The 18,230-nt window shown below is 36.6% G+C and overlaps 1 pseudogene; it reads left to right on the top strand.

Moving 5' to 3' along the window:
- The first annotated feature begins 1,171 nt into the window (after positions 1-1,171).
- LOC140966454 (dolichyl-diphosphooligosaccharide--protein glycosyltransferase subunit 1A-like) lies at positions 1,172-16,167 on the top strand (annotated as a pseudogene).
- The last annotated feature ends 2,063 nt before the right edge of the window (positions 16,168-18,230 follow it).

The raw sequence follows: 18,230 nt of genomic DNA, 5'->3' as shown, positions 1-18,230 counted from the left end.
CTTCCTCTCCGACCTATCATCTCTACGTCTCAGCTCAAGTTTCTCACAGACGGCGCCAAGTAATACTCACTAAAAATTTAGTGTTTGGTTCCAGCACGTAATACTAGTCCGAATGCAGACCTCGAATTTACTATGGACCTGAAATCAGGAAGGAGACCGTTAGAAGGGGGCCAAGAGGGTATCCCGGCGTAGCCCCTCCGACGCTCAAGTCAGATATTGCGAGTGGAATGAGAGAACAACTAAGGGTGCTGCTAAAAGTCAATATAGTGAATGACCGAATTATATACTCAAACTTGGTATTTATAGGAGAATAAATGGGCTTGTCATGGACCACCTACTTTGAATAAGAATGGGCCGAGGACCCAGAGTCTGGTTTAGAGCTGGTCTTAATGGGCATATTCATAAAGTATCAAATGTGTTAAATATCATGCATAAAAATTAAGCAAGATAAAATTGCAAAGACTTTTTTCTTTTCTTTTCAAGTGGATAAACACAATCATTAAATAGAATTTTGCCTAGATCATATTTTTTAACAAAGTCGTTGTAGCAAGCCTAAGGGTGTCAAAGTCAGACACAACCCACCAACCCGACACGATTCAACTCGAAAAAAATCAGGTTTGCGTTTGGGGATTTCGGGTTCGGGTCAGATCGGGTTGGATCCGATAGCTGACCCGAAAAAAACGATCGGGTCGGGTTGGGGTTGACCCGAAAATTTTAATTTTTTTCAAAAAAATATAATTAATAAATATTGCCTATATTTTTATATATTGTATTACTGGAAAAATATTTATTGTATATTTTATATCATAAATTTTCTTAATTTAATATTTATTTTGAATATTTTTATTTTTTAAATAATTGTTTATTTGATTTAGTAAACACACTTTATTTTTCTATAAATAGGCTTTAAATTTAAATCATATATATGAGTGATATTTTGTTATTATGTGTTTAAATTAAAATATTATTTTTTTTGAATTTTATTTAATTTTCTTTAAAAAAATTAAAACAAATTGAATATCGGGTTATACAGGTTGATCGGATTGATTTGGGTTCATGTTCGGATTGAGAGATTTCGGGTTGGCTAGTGTTCGGATTGGATTCGAGTTGAGCAATTTTTTAATAGTATTATTGTTCAATCCGACCCAACCAACCTAAATTGACATCCTAGCTGCCGCTTATTCGACATTTGTCATCCCAAAAACTCACCAAAGTCATGAGTCCCAGTTCTCATCCTCGGTTGGGTCATTGCTCGTGATTGTAAAATTATTTATGCGGCCAACCCAAAAATGAAGCGACTTCGATTTGATCTTTCGTGTTCGTATTTCTTGGATTCGGTTTGCTTTTCTCACCGACCGTCTCCACCCTTGTAATCTCGCAGCTCGATCGCAAGGTAACAATCTGATTCTAAAGATGATTTTTTTGTTGTGTTTTTAGATTTGGATGAATTTGGGTCCATTTACGTTGCTTTTTATGTTTATCTCTTTAATTTTACATTCCTTATCGAGTCGTGTGTATTTATGTGAAATTTTTTTCCCGTTGAAGCTTGTATAAGAACAAGCCTTGGAATAGGAACATTTTGTCTGTGGCCTGGATGGTGAATAATCATTGTGGGTTTTGTTTAAAGCTGAAAAATCTATGTTGATCTTTTCTGGGTCGTTTGGACTTTTAGCATTAATATGCAGTAATGTGGTTTTTGAATTTTGTGAATGCTTTCTGGCTAACTTTGGGTGATCTTCTGGTGCAGATGGACTTATCATCACAGATAGTGCGGAGCACTATATCGCTGAAGGTTTTTTGTGTGTTTTTTTTCACTTCAAGTTTCTGTGTTGTGAGAAAGGTTGTTGATTTTAGTTATCAATTGAAGATGCATTTAGCTCATTTAAGCAGCAATCGATGTTTATTTTGTTGGTTTTCTGTTACATTGTCTGCCAGGTAGAAAATAAGGGTGATGACTCGGTATCGGAGGTTTTGTTGCCTTTCACTAAAAAGCAAGCAAAAAACTTGGCATTTTTGACAGCATCCATTGGTGAAGGGAAAGGAAAAGCAAAAGGTCCTTTTGATAGTATTCCTCTTTAACCTCTAAATCCCGAGGGAATTAATCCAGGGTTGACTTGGTACTCTATCTCATTACCCTAGAAACTGCTGAAGGGAGGAAGCTTGAGTTTGGAGGTCAAAGCTGTATATACATATACGCTGAGACCATTTCCTGAAAAAATAACACAGGCTGATGTTCAGCTTGTTTCCTTTGAGGTGAGTGCATGTTACCTCTCTCCTTATGCAGTTAATGTTCAGTTACGTACTGTTAAATTACCCGAATCAAAAGTTGAATGTTATACTAAGTTGGATAATTCCAAGTTTTCTGGTTCAAAAATAAAATATGGTCCTTATGAGAATATTGCTCCTTTCTCAAACATACCAATAACGGTTCATTATGTTAACAACCACCCATTTTCTGTTGCTCGAGAGTTGTTACGCGAGATAGAAATTTCCCATTGGGAAATGTGCAAGTCACTGAAAGCTATAACCTTGTTCATGCTAGTGCTGAAATCACTGGGGAGTTTTCAAGGTAGAACTATCTCACTTTTTGGAACAATCACTTCTATTGTAAGGGACCCTGAGTTTTTATCCTATCGTTCTTTGTGATAATTGCAGACTTGACTATCAGGCGCAGCCCCTTCTAAGAGGTGCATCAACGTTCCGAAATCTTGTCGCCAAGTTACCGCCAAGAGCTCATTCCATTTACTATAGGGATGAGATAGGAAATATTTCCACATCTAATGTATGGAGTGATTCAGCAAAGGTGCGTGTTGATTCTCTTGGTATAAGCTTTTGCATTTTGTTTCCTTCTATGGTTAGCCATTTTTTCCCAATTGCAGACATTATTGGAAATTGAACCTAGGTATCCAATGTTTGGTGGTTGGAGATCTTCTTTTACTATTGGATATGGCTTGCCGCTTCAAGATTTCTTGTTTCTGTCCGAAGGAAAACGTGTCCTTGACATCTCCTTTGGTTGCCCGATGAACGAAGTGGTTATTGAAAATCTTACTGTAAAGGTAAAGTTTCTATTGATAGTCTCAATTTGTATTCAAAATGTTGGATATTGCTCAGCTATCTAGGCTTCATATTGTCTTGGAAATAAAGAAAACCATTTTTTCACCGATTAGAGCATCGTTGTTTATCCTGTTCTTGTTGTTTATCTCTTTTCTGGTTGTCTTGATTTTGGTACAAGTGCACATTCATTTGTTTGTGCTTGTCCAAATTTATTTGGATTAAGAGCGATGCTGGATTAGGTGTAAATATCTTGATTAGCTCGGTGTACTGTATTCCCACTTAACTACTACCATCTCCTTTTTCAGAGATGTTTATGTAGAGTTTTTCTTACTTTAACTTCTTCCCCCTCGTAGAAGGCTGATAACTATAGCTTCATTGTTTTTTTCAGCTTGTTTTGCCAGAGGGGTCAAATGATATTTCTGTGTCTGTTCCATTTCCTATCAAATAGTCTCCAGAGGTGACAAAACTGTGCTTAAGTTCTTAACATATTTTCCCTCTAAGTGGGTAATTTTGTCCCTAGTACTATTTATAATTTTGTGACGTGGTGTAGACAAAATTCTCCTATATGGATATGGTTGGCAGACCGGTCGTAGTAATAGAAAAGAAAAATGATGTGCCTGAGAACAATGAATATTTTCAGGTATGTTGCAGTTTTATGTCAGTCTTCAATTTTGTTGGTAAAAAAAGAATTTTTACTGTTATTAATATATTATAATTACAAGAAAACAAGGCACAACTAGAATTCTCGAAATTGTTGTGAAGAAAAGACATCAAATGGAAAAGAAATGTCATTTAATTTTTTCATCTTTTGGATTGGACTCTTTGCATCTTAAGATTTTTTATGGTCAACAAAATCCACGTAGACTAAGGGGGTACTTTTGCGATTCGTGATTATTTAGACAAGCCTCGTTAACTGTGTATAGTAAAAGAAACACTTTTCTAAATCTAGTGGCAAGAGCTTACAAAAGGAAGGCTTTGACTATTATATTCTATTGGCGATGCAACTCATTCCAGGCTTGTAAAATTGATCATTACGTTCGTTTTTGAGAAATCATTATTATGCTATTTCTCACTTTTCTTGCATTAGGTTGTTGCGTGTCCTAATTTATGCTAAAAATTAAATTCTTGAAGATAACTTTCACTAGTTGAATTATGACCTTTTCCACTAAATGTTACTGAGAGTCAATAGATGCATGAAATAGATATACCATGCAGTGATTCTTGTTCCCGTTTAGGGTCGTTAAATGATATATCATTGTCAAACCTTAGTCTAGTAGATGGGGTCACTATGAATTTTAAATGACAACTTAAATGCGTGGTAAAAAATCTTTGTTGTTACATATTTCATATTGAAAATTCCTAAACCAAGTCTAGTCCCAAATTAGATGGGGATGAATTTGAAATCCACGAGCTATGGATAATGTTATTTTAAAAAGTTTTGCTATTTTTTTTTGAGAAAATTTTCAACTGCATTGCTTCATATCGCAAAATTCAAATTGTCGTATTACAAAAAAATTATTAAAATTAATTAAACAATTTTCTTTTTTAATCAATCGTTTTGTCACTTCACTTTTCTCTTCATCAACATTTCAAATCAACTATCAAGGACACAATTATGTCAAATTTGTTTGCCTTTTTTATTTGGTCTTTGTATTATTTCACTGTGCAGATTCAAAATTGGATGTTAAGTCAGGTGAACTTAAAATTATGGATTGATAATATATTTGCTGGAAACAGCAACTTTGACAAACATGTTTTTTTATGTTATCTGCAACCTGTCACGAGAAACTTTTTTCATTTTTTGCTTTGATTATTTGGGCTTGTTATACTACGTACGGTGAAGAAGAAGAAGAAGAAGAGAATTCAATTTATAGTTTGTTAATGATGCCCTAGAATTGAAAATCAACTACACGGTAAATAAACATGGTAAAGATTAGATGGTGTTGGTGAATATTCAGGTACCCGACTTAGTCGATAATGTTAAACATTGGATTGGGTTTGGATATAAAAAAAATTTACTATCCAAAAAATCGGGTGTCTGATCTGGAGAACAACCCGAATGTCAAAAAAACCCAACCCATGCCCACCCCCATGCCTAGTAGAATAAAAACCCAATTCGTGAAGATATTGAACTGCTCATAAATGGAAGAACGAAGGATCAAAAGGTTTTGCTACAATTGAAACGGGTCTACAGGCCGAGGCATCGCCGCAAGGAACTGTTTTGGTTTGAGGATTGGAAGGGTAGATGCGACCGTGTAGGCATAACATTACCAGTTATTTGTGTTTGAGGATGATCACGAGTCTCAAGGAATTGATGATCTGATGAGTCATGAGACTAATGCAAGCACAAGATAAACGGATTATAGTTTGTTTATTTATTTATTTGGGTTTTATTATGTATCTCTAATTTTCCTTATCAACATGGGATAGTGATAGAAGTAAGGCTCACTTCTTTTCACTTATTGTGGAATTAGTGGGTGGAAGCTTCACTGCGTCGAGTCAGTGTCGGCAAAATGAGGTAGGGGCCAATCAAAGAAAGGAAAAAAACGTGGTTGGCAAGTTGGACGGAAATACGCGTTTTTAACGCGTATTCACACGGACAAGGGGCTCTATAAATAGAGCTCCCCCCTTCATTCTGAAATCATCCCTTCTTCGAGTTTTCTCTCATCTTATAACATTCTATAATATTTGTGAGGTGTTTGTTCTCCTGTATTAAGAGAGTGTATGTCCTCTTTGGAAATACAGTGAGTGAGTTGTACACTACAAAATATTATAGTGGAAATTCTTTTCATCTTGCCCGTGGTTTTTACTCTAATAATTTTTAGGGGTTTTCCACGTAAATATCGGTGTCCAGTTTATTCTTTATTTTCGGGTTTTATTATCTCAAATTACCGCAAGTGGGACCAACAAGTGGTATCAGAGCCGTTTAAAATTTCTTAAAATTCTGAGTATGCTCTATGGTTGCAGCCTAGACTGATCTTCCACATCAAAAAAAATTTTTTGAGATTTTTTTTATTAAGGCGTGATTATTTTGTCCAGTCTACTAAATTGTTGTAGACATAATGGCGGGCAGGTATGAGATAGCAAAGTTCAACGGAAGTAATTTTATGTTGTGGAAAATAAAGATACGAGCAGTTTTAAGAAAAGAAAATTGCCTTGCGCCTATTGGAGATTACGGATGATGGAAAGTGGAATGAGATGAATGATAATGATGTTGCCAATCTACACTTGGCTATAACAGACGAAGTACTGTCAAGTATCTCTGAGATAAAAACAGCAAAAGTTATCTGGGATACTCTGACAAAGATGTACGAGGTCAAATCGTTACACAACATAATTTTCCTAAAACGAAGGCTTTATACTCTTCGGATGGTGGAATCCTCATCGATGACCGACCATATCAACACACTAAATACTCTATTTGCCCAGCTCACTTCCATGGGGCATAAAATAAGGGAAAATGAACGTGTGGAGCTTCTACTTCAAAGTCTACCAGATTCATATGATCAACTTATCATCAACATAACCAACAATATTCTTATGGGCTTTCTAAGATTCGACGACGTCTTAAATGCGGTTCTCGGAGAAGAAAGCCGGCTCAAGAATAAGGAAGATAGGTTGGTAACATCGAAGCAGGCAGAGGCTTTACCGATGATAAGAGGAAGATTTATGGACCGTGACTCCAGTGGGAGCCAAAGACGAGGTAGATCAAAGTCGAGAAGTAAGAAGAAAAATATTTACTGCTTTAAATATGGCGGTAAAGGGCACTTCAAGAAAGAGTGTACGAGTAACGAGAAGAGTTCTCAAGGAAATGTGGCCAGTACTTTAGACAGTGGTGAAATATTATTCAGCGAAGCAGCAACAGTTGCAGAAGGCAGACACAAATTTTGTGACACATAGATTATGGATTCAAGAGCGACGTGGCACATGACGTCTCGGAGAGAATGGTTTGATCATTATGAATCAGTCTCAGAAGGATCTGTATTCATGAGAAACGATCATGCCTTGGAAATCACTGGGGTCGGTACTATCAAAATTAAAATGTTTGATGGCACCATTCGCACCATACAGGAGGTACGACTTGTGAGAGGACTGACGAAAAATCTTTTGTTCTTGGGGCAAATGGATGACATCGGGTGAAAAACTCGTATCGAGAATGAGATCATGAAAATTGTGAAAGGCGCGTTTGTGGTTATGAAGGCAGAAAAAGTTGCTGCAAATCTTTATGTACTTTTGGGAGAAACACACAAAGAGGCAGAACTAGCTGTTGCATCAATTTGTTCAGGAGAAGAATTAACAGTGTTATGGCATAGAAAGCTCGGGTATATGTCAGAACGAGGGTTGAAAATTCTCTCAGAACGGAAGCTGCTGCAGGGACTTACAAAAGTGTCATTACCCTTTTGTGAGCACTGTGTTACCAGTAAACAACACAGATTAAAGTTTGACACTTCTACTGCCAGGAGCAAAAGCATATTGGAGCTGATTCATTCGGATGTTTGGCAAGCACCGATTGTATCCCTGAGAGTGAAAGGGGATCGGTTACGGATGTTCAAATGCGCAACGGAAGTTTTAAAAAATATTTTAAGCAAAGGAAAAATTCGAACACCTCACTAGAATGTGTAGGAAATACAAAAACACCAAAATGTCATACATAGGGTGTTTATAGAAATATACCTATCAATCTTTTGAGATTGATGTTTGGCTCCAACTAAGTTGTAAACAACTTAGCTCTTGAAGGTAGACAATCTACAAGCTTCCTTCTTTCCTTCAAAATCAAGTCCACCACTAACTAGGAAGATCCACCTTACACTTGCACTAGAAAATGTATGGCATTTTTCTTTGAGAAGTGAATTGTTTCTCCAACTATTGAAGAACAAGATGAGAGAAAAATTTTGAGATAATGATCTTTTAAATTTCGGCCATAGCTAGTAAAAATGGGAGAGAGATTACTTGTCTTGGTTGTGGGAAAAGCTAAAACACTTTTAGCATCCCAAGCCTTGAAGATTGAAAAAGTTGTCTCCCAACCTTTCACCTCTCATGCATGCAATGTTATTTGATTTTTAACAATTAAAAATCCATGGACTTAATTTAATTATCTCAACATATTTGAGACTAATTAAATATTACTTGAATTTACTCAAGTCTACTAGTTAAATAATTATTCCAATTGGACTCTACAAGACCCAATGTTATTTAATTAATTCAACACTTGAATTAATTTAATTATTTGGACTCTACTAGGTCCACTAGTGTTTAATTAATTCAACACTTGAATTAATTTAATTTAGTTCATAATAATGTTTATGAAAATCACAATTTTCAAATACATTATTTTTTTGGCAAACTTTTAATTTTAGGAACACATTTATAAATTAAAAGTTACATTCTCTCATAGAAGTCATACTTCTATTTTTCCTTACGCTTATAAACTCATTTATAAGCCGTTTAACACATTGAACTATTTTAATTCTCAACGGGACCTAGAAAGCTAGTACTTGTGTGGCCCTCAATGGTTTATTGATACAACTAGCCATGGGTTCACATCTCCATGTGATTCGGACTAAACATGTCCTTATTTGAGCATACCCCAATTGCTCCATTCTTACTTATCAACTCCTTGATAACAAGAACGTCAGAACTCAAGTCTGATAGTACCCAACCAATCATGTTAAACGCCTAGCAGCATCGCTTACATGATTCCCTAGGTATCAAATGATAGTGCCTGCAAGAACCATTCAATTATGGTTAGCGTACAGTACGGTCCCTTCATCTCATATATCCCGACCGATTCGACAACCATTGGTATATCGAGAGTTGTCAATGAATCGATACTATGTGTCATGTCGTAGTTGCATCGATGGTGTAATCTATGAAACCCCTTTCATAATTACCACCATACTCTGATCAGAGATTTCAAACTACATATACATGAAAAACACATAGGATATCCATACCCGTAGGTAAGCGGTGAATCCCCGACTACAATGCATCGACTCCTATATGTTTCGACAGAACACCCAACCTTGCCACCTGATGACCCCATGAGAGTCGGTAAACAAGTCAAAGTGTAATTCTAGCACATAGAGTCTCAATGTTGTCCCGGGTCATAAGGACTAATGGTGTACAACCATAAACTAGGACTTTTCCACTCGATAAGTGAGAACCACTTGGAAAGTCCTTTAATGGAGGGTTGTTCAGTGCACTCTACCAGGAGCACCTATCTGCATGCTCGGACATCACAATGTCCCCTACCAATGAAACATGGTACTCACATCGCAGATACTAGTCTCAAGCTCGAGCGGCCTATATCCTTCTTAGCGGCGGCTGAATCGACTAGGAACCGTTTAGAATATACAGTATTCCAAATATGAGTTTCATGATACTCATCATATGAGCATCTCATATTCTTTCTACTATTTGTATATTCAAGGGCTTTATCTATGCAACTAGCATGGGTATACAGATAAAGATGTGCCAAAACAATAATTTCAAATATTATTAAAATAAAGATTGCTTATACATAGAGTTTCATTGTGAACACTCGGCCAACACTTGGCTCGACGTGCACCTACTCTAACAATCTCCCACTTGCACTAGAGCCAACTACCCATATACTTCAAACCAATTGATTCGCGATGCATCTCGAATAATGGTTCAGGTAAAGGCTTAGCTAGTGGATCAGCAACATTATCTGCGGAGCCGACTTAGTCGATAGACACTTCTCTTTCCACAATCTCTCCGAGGATGTGGTACTTTCTCAATACTTGTTTGGATTTCTGATGAGACCTTGGCTCCTTTGCCTGAGCTATGGCTCCCGTGTTTCACAAAACACCGGGATAGGAGCAACTCCATTAGGAATGACGTCCAACGCTTGGACGAAATTCCTTATCCAAACAGCCTCCTTTGCTGCATCCGATGCAACAATGTATTCGGCCTCAGTGGTGGAATCCGCAGTACTGTCTCGCTTGGAACTCTTCCAAGAGACAGCAGCACCAATGAGCATGAATACGAACCTAGAGGTTGACTTTGAGTCATCGATATCGCTTTGGAAGCTAGAGTCGGTATAGCCTTCCAATTTCAGTTCTCCACCCCATAGACCAATAGCAACTTACTGGTCCTTCTCAATTACTTGAGGATGTCTTTCACAGTTTTCAAGTGTGGAAGACCAGGGTTCGATTGATATCTATACACTACACTTAGTGCTAAAACCACGTCAGGACGTGTAGATATCATCCCATACATGATGCTACCAATCGCAGATGCATAAGGAATGCTCGTCATCGCCGCTATCTCTGCATCAGTCTTGGGAGACATAGACATGGATAGGGACACGCCATGACACATTGGTAGATGTCCTCTCTAGGACTCATCCATCGAGAACCGCTTCACGATGGTATCATGTATGTGGACTGGGTGATACCAAGCAATCTTCTTGAACTATCTCTATAGATCTGTATTCCCAATACAAAAGATGCTTCACCCAAGTCCTGCATCGAGAACTTACTCGCTAACCATATCTTAGTTGATTGCAACATTCCTACATCATTCCCAATGAGTAGAATGTCATCAACATAAAGCACAAGGAATGTCACCACACTCCCACTGACCTTCTTATACACACAGGGTTCCTCAGGATTCTTAGTAAAACCAAACTCTTTGATTGTATTATCGAATATGAGGTTCCAACTCCTAGATGCCTGCTTTAGACCATAAATAGATCTCTGAAGTTTGCATACCATATGCTCACTTCCGATAGATGTAAATCTTTCAGGTTGAGACATGTAAATCACTTTCTTAAAATCCCTATTAAGAAAGACTGTCTTGACATCCATCTGCCATATCTCATGGTCATACCATGCAGCCATGGCTAGCAATATCCTTATAGACTTGAACATTGCAATTGGAGAAAAGGTTTCCTCAAAGTCAACTCCTTGTCTTTGAGTATATCCTTTTGCCACCAATCGCTCCTTGAAGGTCAATACCTTCCCATCCGCCCCAAGTCCCTATGGGAACCGTTCCCTCAGGTGGATCCATAAGATCCCACACTTGGTTCGAATGCATGGAATTCATCTCAGATTCCATTGCTTCAAGCCACTTGGATGAATCGGCATCAGATAACGCTTCCTTGAAGGTCCTTGGATCACATCCATGAATAGGCTCATCATGGCCCTCTTCAAGAAGCAGACCATACCTCATAGGTGGTCTCGAGACTCTCTCGGATCTTCTAGGAGCTTGTATCTCCTCTCTTGGCTCTTCGGGTGTGGGTTCTTCAATTGTGGGTGTCTCTCGAACCTCTTCGAGTTCTATCATCTTCCTTTTTCTATCCAATAGAAATTCCTTTTCCAAAAAGGTTGCATTCCTAGAAACAAACACCTTTGTTTCTTGGGGATGATAGAAATAATATCCAACTGAATTCCTTGGATATCCCACAAAGTAACATAAAGTGGATCGACTGTCCAATTTATCTCCCACTACCTGCTTCACATAAGCAGGGCACCCCCATATTCTAAGATAAGAATATCTGGGAGGCTTACCCATCCATATCTCATATGGAGTCTGCCTTTAAATGGACATTTAGTGGAATATCTTTCAATTTTAAGTTATAGAGATCGTTTTCAAGTTCTCCAGTACCAATCAAACATTCATTCTTGTAAATATTGCAAATACTTTTGCCAAATAAACAAGAATATCCATCTTTATCAACATAGAAATGGAAACAATGTTTCCTACCAAATCAGGTACAAACAAAACATCTCTTAAAAATTTAACTTAAAATTATTGTTCAACAATAAGTAAACATCTCCCAAGCCTTGGCAGCAACTCTTGCCCCATTGCCCATCCTCAATAAGGTCTCACCAGCTCCAGCGACGGCGATGACGACAGATTATTGTCATTTGCATACATTTGGAAGTCCTGTGTACGTTCTGTACAATGAGCAAGAAAGATCGAAGTTGGATTCAAAATCAAGAAAATGTATCTTCTTGGGTTATGCTGATGGAGTAAAGGGGTTTCGCTTGTGGGATCCTACTGTTCACAAGCTTGTCATCAGCAGGGATGTTATCTTCGAGGAAGATAAAGTAAAGGGAGACAAAGGCACACCGAATTCGGAAACTACTATATTTCAGGTGGAAAATAAAACGGATGAAGGTCAAATTTCTTGTAAAGCAATACCAGAGCACGAAGAACAAGAACAAGTTGAGTCTGAGGTTTCCAATGTAAGGCAGTCAACTCGAGACAGAAAACCACCAGGTTGGCTTTCAGATTATGTCACTGAAAGTAACATTGCATATTGTCTATTATCAGAGGACGGTGATCCATCGAGTTTCCACGAAGCTACTCAAAGCTCGGATTTATCCTTGTGGATGATAGCAATGCAAGAAGAATTGGAAGCATTAGACAGGAATCAAACTTGGGATCTTGTTACACTACCACGAGGAAGAAAAGCCATTGGAAACAGATGGGTCTATAAGATCAAGCGTGATGGCAATAACCAAGTGGAGCAGTATCGTGCTAGATTGGTCGTAAAAAAGTATGCTCAGAAAAAATGCATTGACTTCAATGAGATATTTTCTCCTGTGGTTCGGCTTACAACAGTCAGAGTAGTGTTGGCATTGTGTGCGGTGTTTGACCTACATCTAGAACAGTTAGATGTGAAAACGGCATTTCTTCATGGAGATCTTGAAGAAGAAATCTATATGCTGCAGCCAGAAGGTTTTGCGGAAAAAAGCAAAGAGAACTTGGTTTGCAGGTTTAACAAATCTCTGTACGGTCTCAAACATGCGCCGAGGTGTTGGTACAAGAGATTAAGCTTTGGATACAATAGACTGAGTGCAGACCCTTGTACGTATTTCAAGAGGTCTGGTGATGATTATATTATTTTGCTGTTGTATGTGGACGACATGTTGGTAGAAGGCCCCAACAAAGATCAGGTCCAAGGATTGAAGGCACAGTTGGCTAGGGAATTTGATATGAAGGACTTGGAACCAGCAAACAAGATTCTAGGGATGCAAGTTCACAGAGATAGAAGTAACATAAAGATTTGGCTTTCCCAGAAAAATTATTTGAAAAAAGTCTTGCAACGCTTCAACATACAAGATATTAAGCCAATTCCGACCCTTCTTCCTGTTAACTTCAAATTATCCTCCGAGATGTGTCCTAGCAGTGAAGCAGAGAGGATTGAGATGTCTCGAGTACCATATGCATCAGCAGTGGGAAGTTTGATGTTTGCCATGATCTGTACCAGACCGGACATTGCTCAAGCAGTGGGAGCAGTTAGTCGGTATATGGCGAATCCTGAACGATAGCATTGGAGCACTGTTAAGAGGATCCTTAGATACATTAAGGGTACATCGAATGCTGCATTATGTTATGCAGGATCGGATTTTACACTCAGGGGCTATGTCGATTCAGATTATGCAGGTGATCCTGATAAGAGGAAATCTACTACTGGTTTTGTGTTTACACTTGCAGGAGGAGCAGTAAGCTGGGTTTCAAAACTGCAGATAGTTGTGACGTTATCTACGACGGAGGCAGAATACATGGCAGCTACTCAAGCTTGCAAGGAGGCTATATGGATTAAAAATTTATTGGAGGAGATCGGGCATAAACAAGAAAATGTTTCTTTGTTTTGTGACAGTCAGAGTGTCTTGCACATCGCAAGGAATCCAGCTTTTCATTCCACGACTAAACACATTGGAATACAATATCACTTTGTGCGGGAAGTAGTAGAAGAAGGAAGCGTGGATATGCAGAAGATCCATACAAAGGATAACATAGCTGATTTTCTGACCAAGCCAGTGAACACTGATAAGTTTGAGTGGTGTAGATCGTCAAGTGGCCTAGCAGAAACATAAGCAGCAGGGAATGACAAGATTGAAAGGATGTGTGGAGATGTGTTTGTTTCTAAATCAAATCTCCAAGTGGGAGAAATGTCGGCAAAATGAGGTAGGGGCCAATCAAAGAAAGGAAAAAAACGTGGTCGCAAGTTGGACGGAAATACGCATTTTTAACGCGTATTCACACGGACAAGGGGCTTTATAAAAAGAGCTCCCCCTTTCATTTTGAAATCATCCCTTATTCGAGTTTTCTCTCATCTTATAACATTCTATAATATTTGTGAGGTGTTTGTTCTCATGTATTAAGAGAGTGTGTGTTCTCTTTGAAAACACAGTGAGTGAGTTGTAGACCACAAAATATTATAGTGAAATTCTTTTCATCTTGCCCGTGATTTTTACCCTAATAATTTTTAGGGGTTTTCTACGTAAATCTCAGTGTCCAGTTTATTCTTTATTTTCGGGTTTTATTATCTCAAATTACCGCAAGTGGGAACAACAGTAAGTCGGTAGGCAACTAGGAAGCTTTGCTTCTAGAAGACCAATAATTTCTATCTTTAAGATTTGATTTGATTTTAGTTGGAAAGGGGCTCTTGTGTATATAAAACGCTCTTGGAGGATAAAAGAATTAATCTAAAATTTCTCAAAAATAAAAAAAATATTGTCACCGACATCGATAGCTCATAATGAGCCTGGATTCCAATTATCAAAATACGTCGAAAATACCATTAATCTCACAAGGTAGAAGCAGTATGGATCTCAACAATTATCCAATTAACAGTCTCATATCGCAATCCATGACGAAGGGCCATAACATTGACTTTTAAGTTGCAGCTACTTTCCTTCTGGATTAAGCTAATACCTATAATTTTTTCCCTCAGGTCTCTCATCAATTCAGCAATCTTTCCTTGCTTAGGGAGCTAATGATGCTGGTGTTTGGGTTTTTCCTCTTCTTTGTTGCATGTATAGTATATGCACATGTAGACTTAACAATCTCCAAGTCGTCTGCTTCTTATCTTTCAAAGCTGCAGTGGAATGAGGTATGTCATTGCTATTTCCATTTTGGTTTCTCTGGTTAGATGAAAAAAATGTCGCATTATATCATCATATAAAAGAAGAGCATTAGCTAATCTGAAAGATTGTACAGGTCCACACTGCAATTCGACAGTTCCAGAAATGTTATGAACCGATGTTTGATTATTCATGACAAGCTAGAAGCATCTTTACGTGATCTTTCGAGGACTGGCTCTGTTCCGACTTGCAAAGCAGCACGCAAAGCTGCTGACAGTACACTTAAGGAGCTATCAAAGGAGTTGAAACCATTGCTGTCGTTTCTGCAGTCTTCTTCGCAGGCCACTCAGATACTTCCAAAGGTTCATTTTCTATCCTTTTACTTCATTTACTTGAATTTACTGATATGTTCTTGAAATTAAGAAAACAAAATCCCAAATTGTAAGAGGAAATCCAAGTCAGTCAGTCAGTTTTGTTTATGTTGAATAAGAAAGAAACCCACCCCAAGAGTAGTCATGTTCATGTATAGGCTTAAGCAGATCTATATATGTGGCTTCTTTTATTACTCTCGCTTGAGATTTCCAAAAATGTCGTCAACTATGGTAGCAGGTTAATAAAAGCGCCAAACCTGTAATTTTTCCTTCTATTTGCTCGTCACATTATTCTTCTGGAGAAATACCAAGTTCCTGCAACTCTATTGGGTAAATAGGAAAAGAAACAACCCTTTTCATTAGTGCAAAACGTTCTTCACATCCTTTTTGCTTTAATAGTGAGCATCTCATCGGTTTCCTTGGTCGAGAAGTAAGATCATAGTAGCTTCGGAGATTATAGAATATAGATTAGTGGGTGACTCGCGCGTGTTTCAGTTTTTACCAATTGCTGCTATCTTCACGTGTCATCTTTAAATATATCTGTTTGGAAAGTGTAATCGAGCATGGTGATTCTGGTTTAAGGTGGAAGAGCTTGCATCCAAGGAGAAGGAATTGCAAGAGAAGCTGATGTTGAAACACTCAACTATAATAGACTCTTACAAGAAGAAATCTGGGGGCCGAGAGATCGAAAACCGTGTCGCCTCGATCCAGCAAAAGATTTCAGTCTTGAGACAGGAAGTTGATGATATTCTTGAAGTTATCGATATCTAGGATCCAGGTCGAAAAAGATTTGCCTTATTAGAAAGAATTTCACGCCGGTCTGACTTAGTATCTTCTGAGCTCTTAAATTTTGTTTTGGCATATAACTTTCATTTTTATATAATGTACTAGACTTGCACACTACCATAATACCATTGGTTTTTTTTTTTTTAAATAATTTAAAAATAAAATAAATGACAAAAATAAGGCAAAATGATGGAATTGGCAAAACTNTAATCTGATTTAACTCATGAAAAAATACTAATTTTTATGTTAAAAGTATTATTTTTCATTCATGTCATGAATATATCTTACAAAAGACATATTATTTGTTTAATTACTTTTGTTTGGTTTGGATGCTTTTATATTGGTGTATATACCAATATTTTCTTATTTATGATAGTTATTTTAGAATTTTTAAATTATATTTAAAAATAATCTATTTCATTTGTAAAAAATATTAAAGTTAAAAATCTATCATTCAAATAAAATTGAAAGAACTAAAAGAAAATTTAGGTTTGATTTGGTTTTTCTTTTATCTAGTTGTTGATTAGTAAACAACAAAATAGTCTAAAAAATAAATCAATAAATAATATTATATTCTCGTAATAATTATAGTGTAACAGTAATTAATAATACAAATGTGATCCGGATTGGATCAGTCGAATTGGATTTGATTCTAAATGATGTTTATAAAAATAAATCCCATTAATTTAATTAGAATATCACATGGAACTGATTTAACCGATTCTAGATTTTACCATGTAATATCAAATCGGTTTTGAACCATTCCAAATTATACCTTCTGGATTTTATTTAAACTTTTTTTATTTAATTTTGTTGTAAATATACAAGTTAAAATTTAAAAATATAAAAAATATTATGAAAATTATTGTTTGACAGGTCAAACGAGTTTCACATGTAAAATTTATTAATTTCGGATATTATTAGAGTCAGCTATAAGTTTATATACAGAAACAACAATAAATATTTAATCTAAATTATTATTCTCAATCTTAAGAATAAAAAAAACAATTTGCAAAATTATTTATAAAATTATTCTACAGTTATAATTAAATTTATTGTAACTAGTATCAAATTGATTAAATTTCAGAACATGAAAAAAAAGTATAAAAAAATAAAATAAAATAATAAAAAAAAATCTAAACGCTGCATTAATGAACCCTTTGGCGGACGCTACATTCAAGAGCACCGACATTGGTGCATTAATAGTAATTATTAACACTAATTAATATTCAAGCTTCAATGTGAATATATAGATTATTAATCTTGGCTACCATTTCAGCATAGAAATTCAACTGAATTAATATCATTAATTCACATAACTTTTTTAAAAAAAGAAGGCAAAAGATCATTTGAAAGTGAAAACACGTGCCAGACACATATAGACTATACACATATTTCTATGGACTAATAAGAATTTCAGAGTTTGACAGAATCAAGCGTTGAAGATTAAAGAACTAATCAACTCAACTTAACGCTACTGAACTAAAATGTCTCGAACTGAAGCTGCCCGACTGATAATTAAAGAGCTAAATAATCGAAGGCAACTGAACTGATCAAAGCTAACTGAAGCTGTGTAGTTAACTGGACGATCAGTTAAGACTGATCAATTACACAGGCAGTTCATCAATCAGCTATGAAAGTCAACTGATAAATCAGCTTGACACGTCATCAGTTAAGGAGCGTATCTTTCAAACGACAATTTTTACAAGAACAGACTGCAACTTATAGTGGGAACGCCGCATATCAGAACGTCACAGTGTACGATTATCAGAAGAATGATGACGTGTCTATTAAGGACAAATTGAACGCATTCAATATTACCGTTGGGAAGAAAAGCTTATAAATAGCCGTGAAGATCAGCTGAAAAAGAACTTTTGCATGCACATTCATTCTTGAGTTAAAAGCTTTCAAAGATCAGTTACAAGAAGCTCACGCTTATTAGATTTATTCATAGTTTTCAGGCTATATTTCGAGCTTAAGCACAAACATTCATTGTTGTAATATTAGATCTTTTAGAGATCAGTTGTGATTAGAAAAACACATCAGTCACATACTGATAATATTGTATTGATACTAAGAGTTTAAGTTTGGCAGTGTTAAGTCCAAACTGAAGTGGGTTATTACAGTTGCTGTAATTGATCAAAGTCTTTTAGTAATTATCATATCCTGGAGATAG

The sequence above is a fragment of the Primulina huaijiensis genome, chromosome 2 (genome assembly GCF_012295235.1).
Source record: "Primulina huaijiensis isolate GDHJ02 chromosome 2, ASM1229523v2, whole genome shotgun sequence".
NCBI classification, from domain to species: Eukaryota; Viridiplantae; Streptophyta; class Magnoliopsida; order Lamiales; family Gesneriaceae; genus Primulina; species Primulina huaijiensis.
Note: the sequence above shows the minus strand (reverse complement) of the source record. Positions and strands in the feature narration are given on the sequence as shown.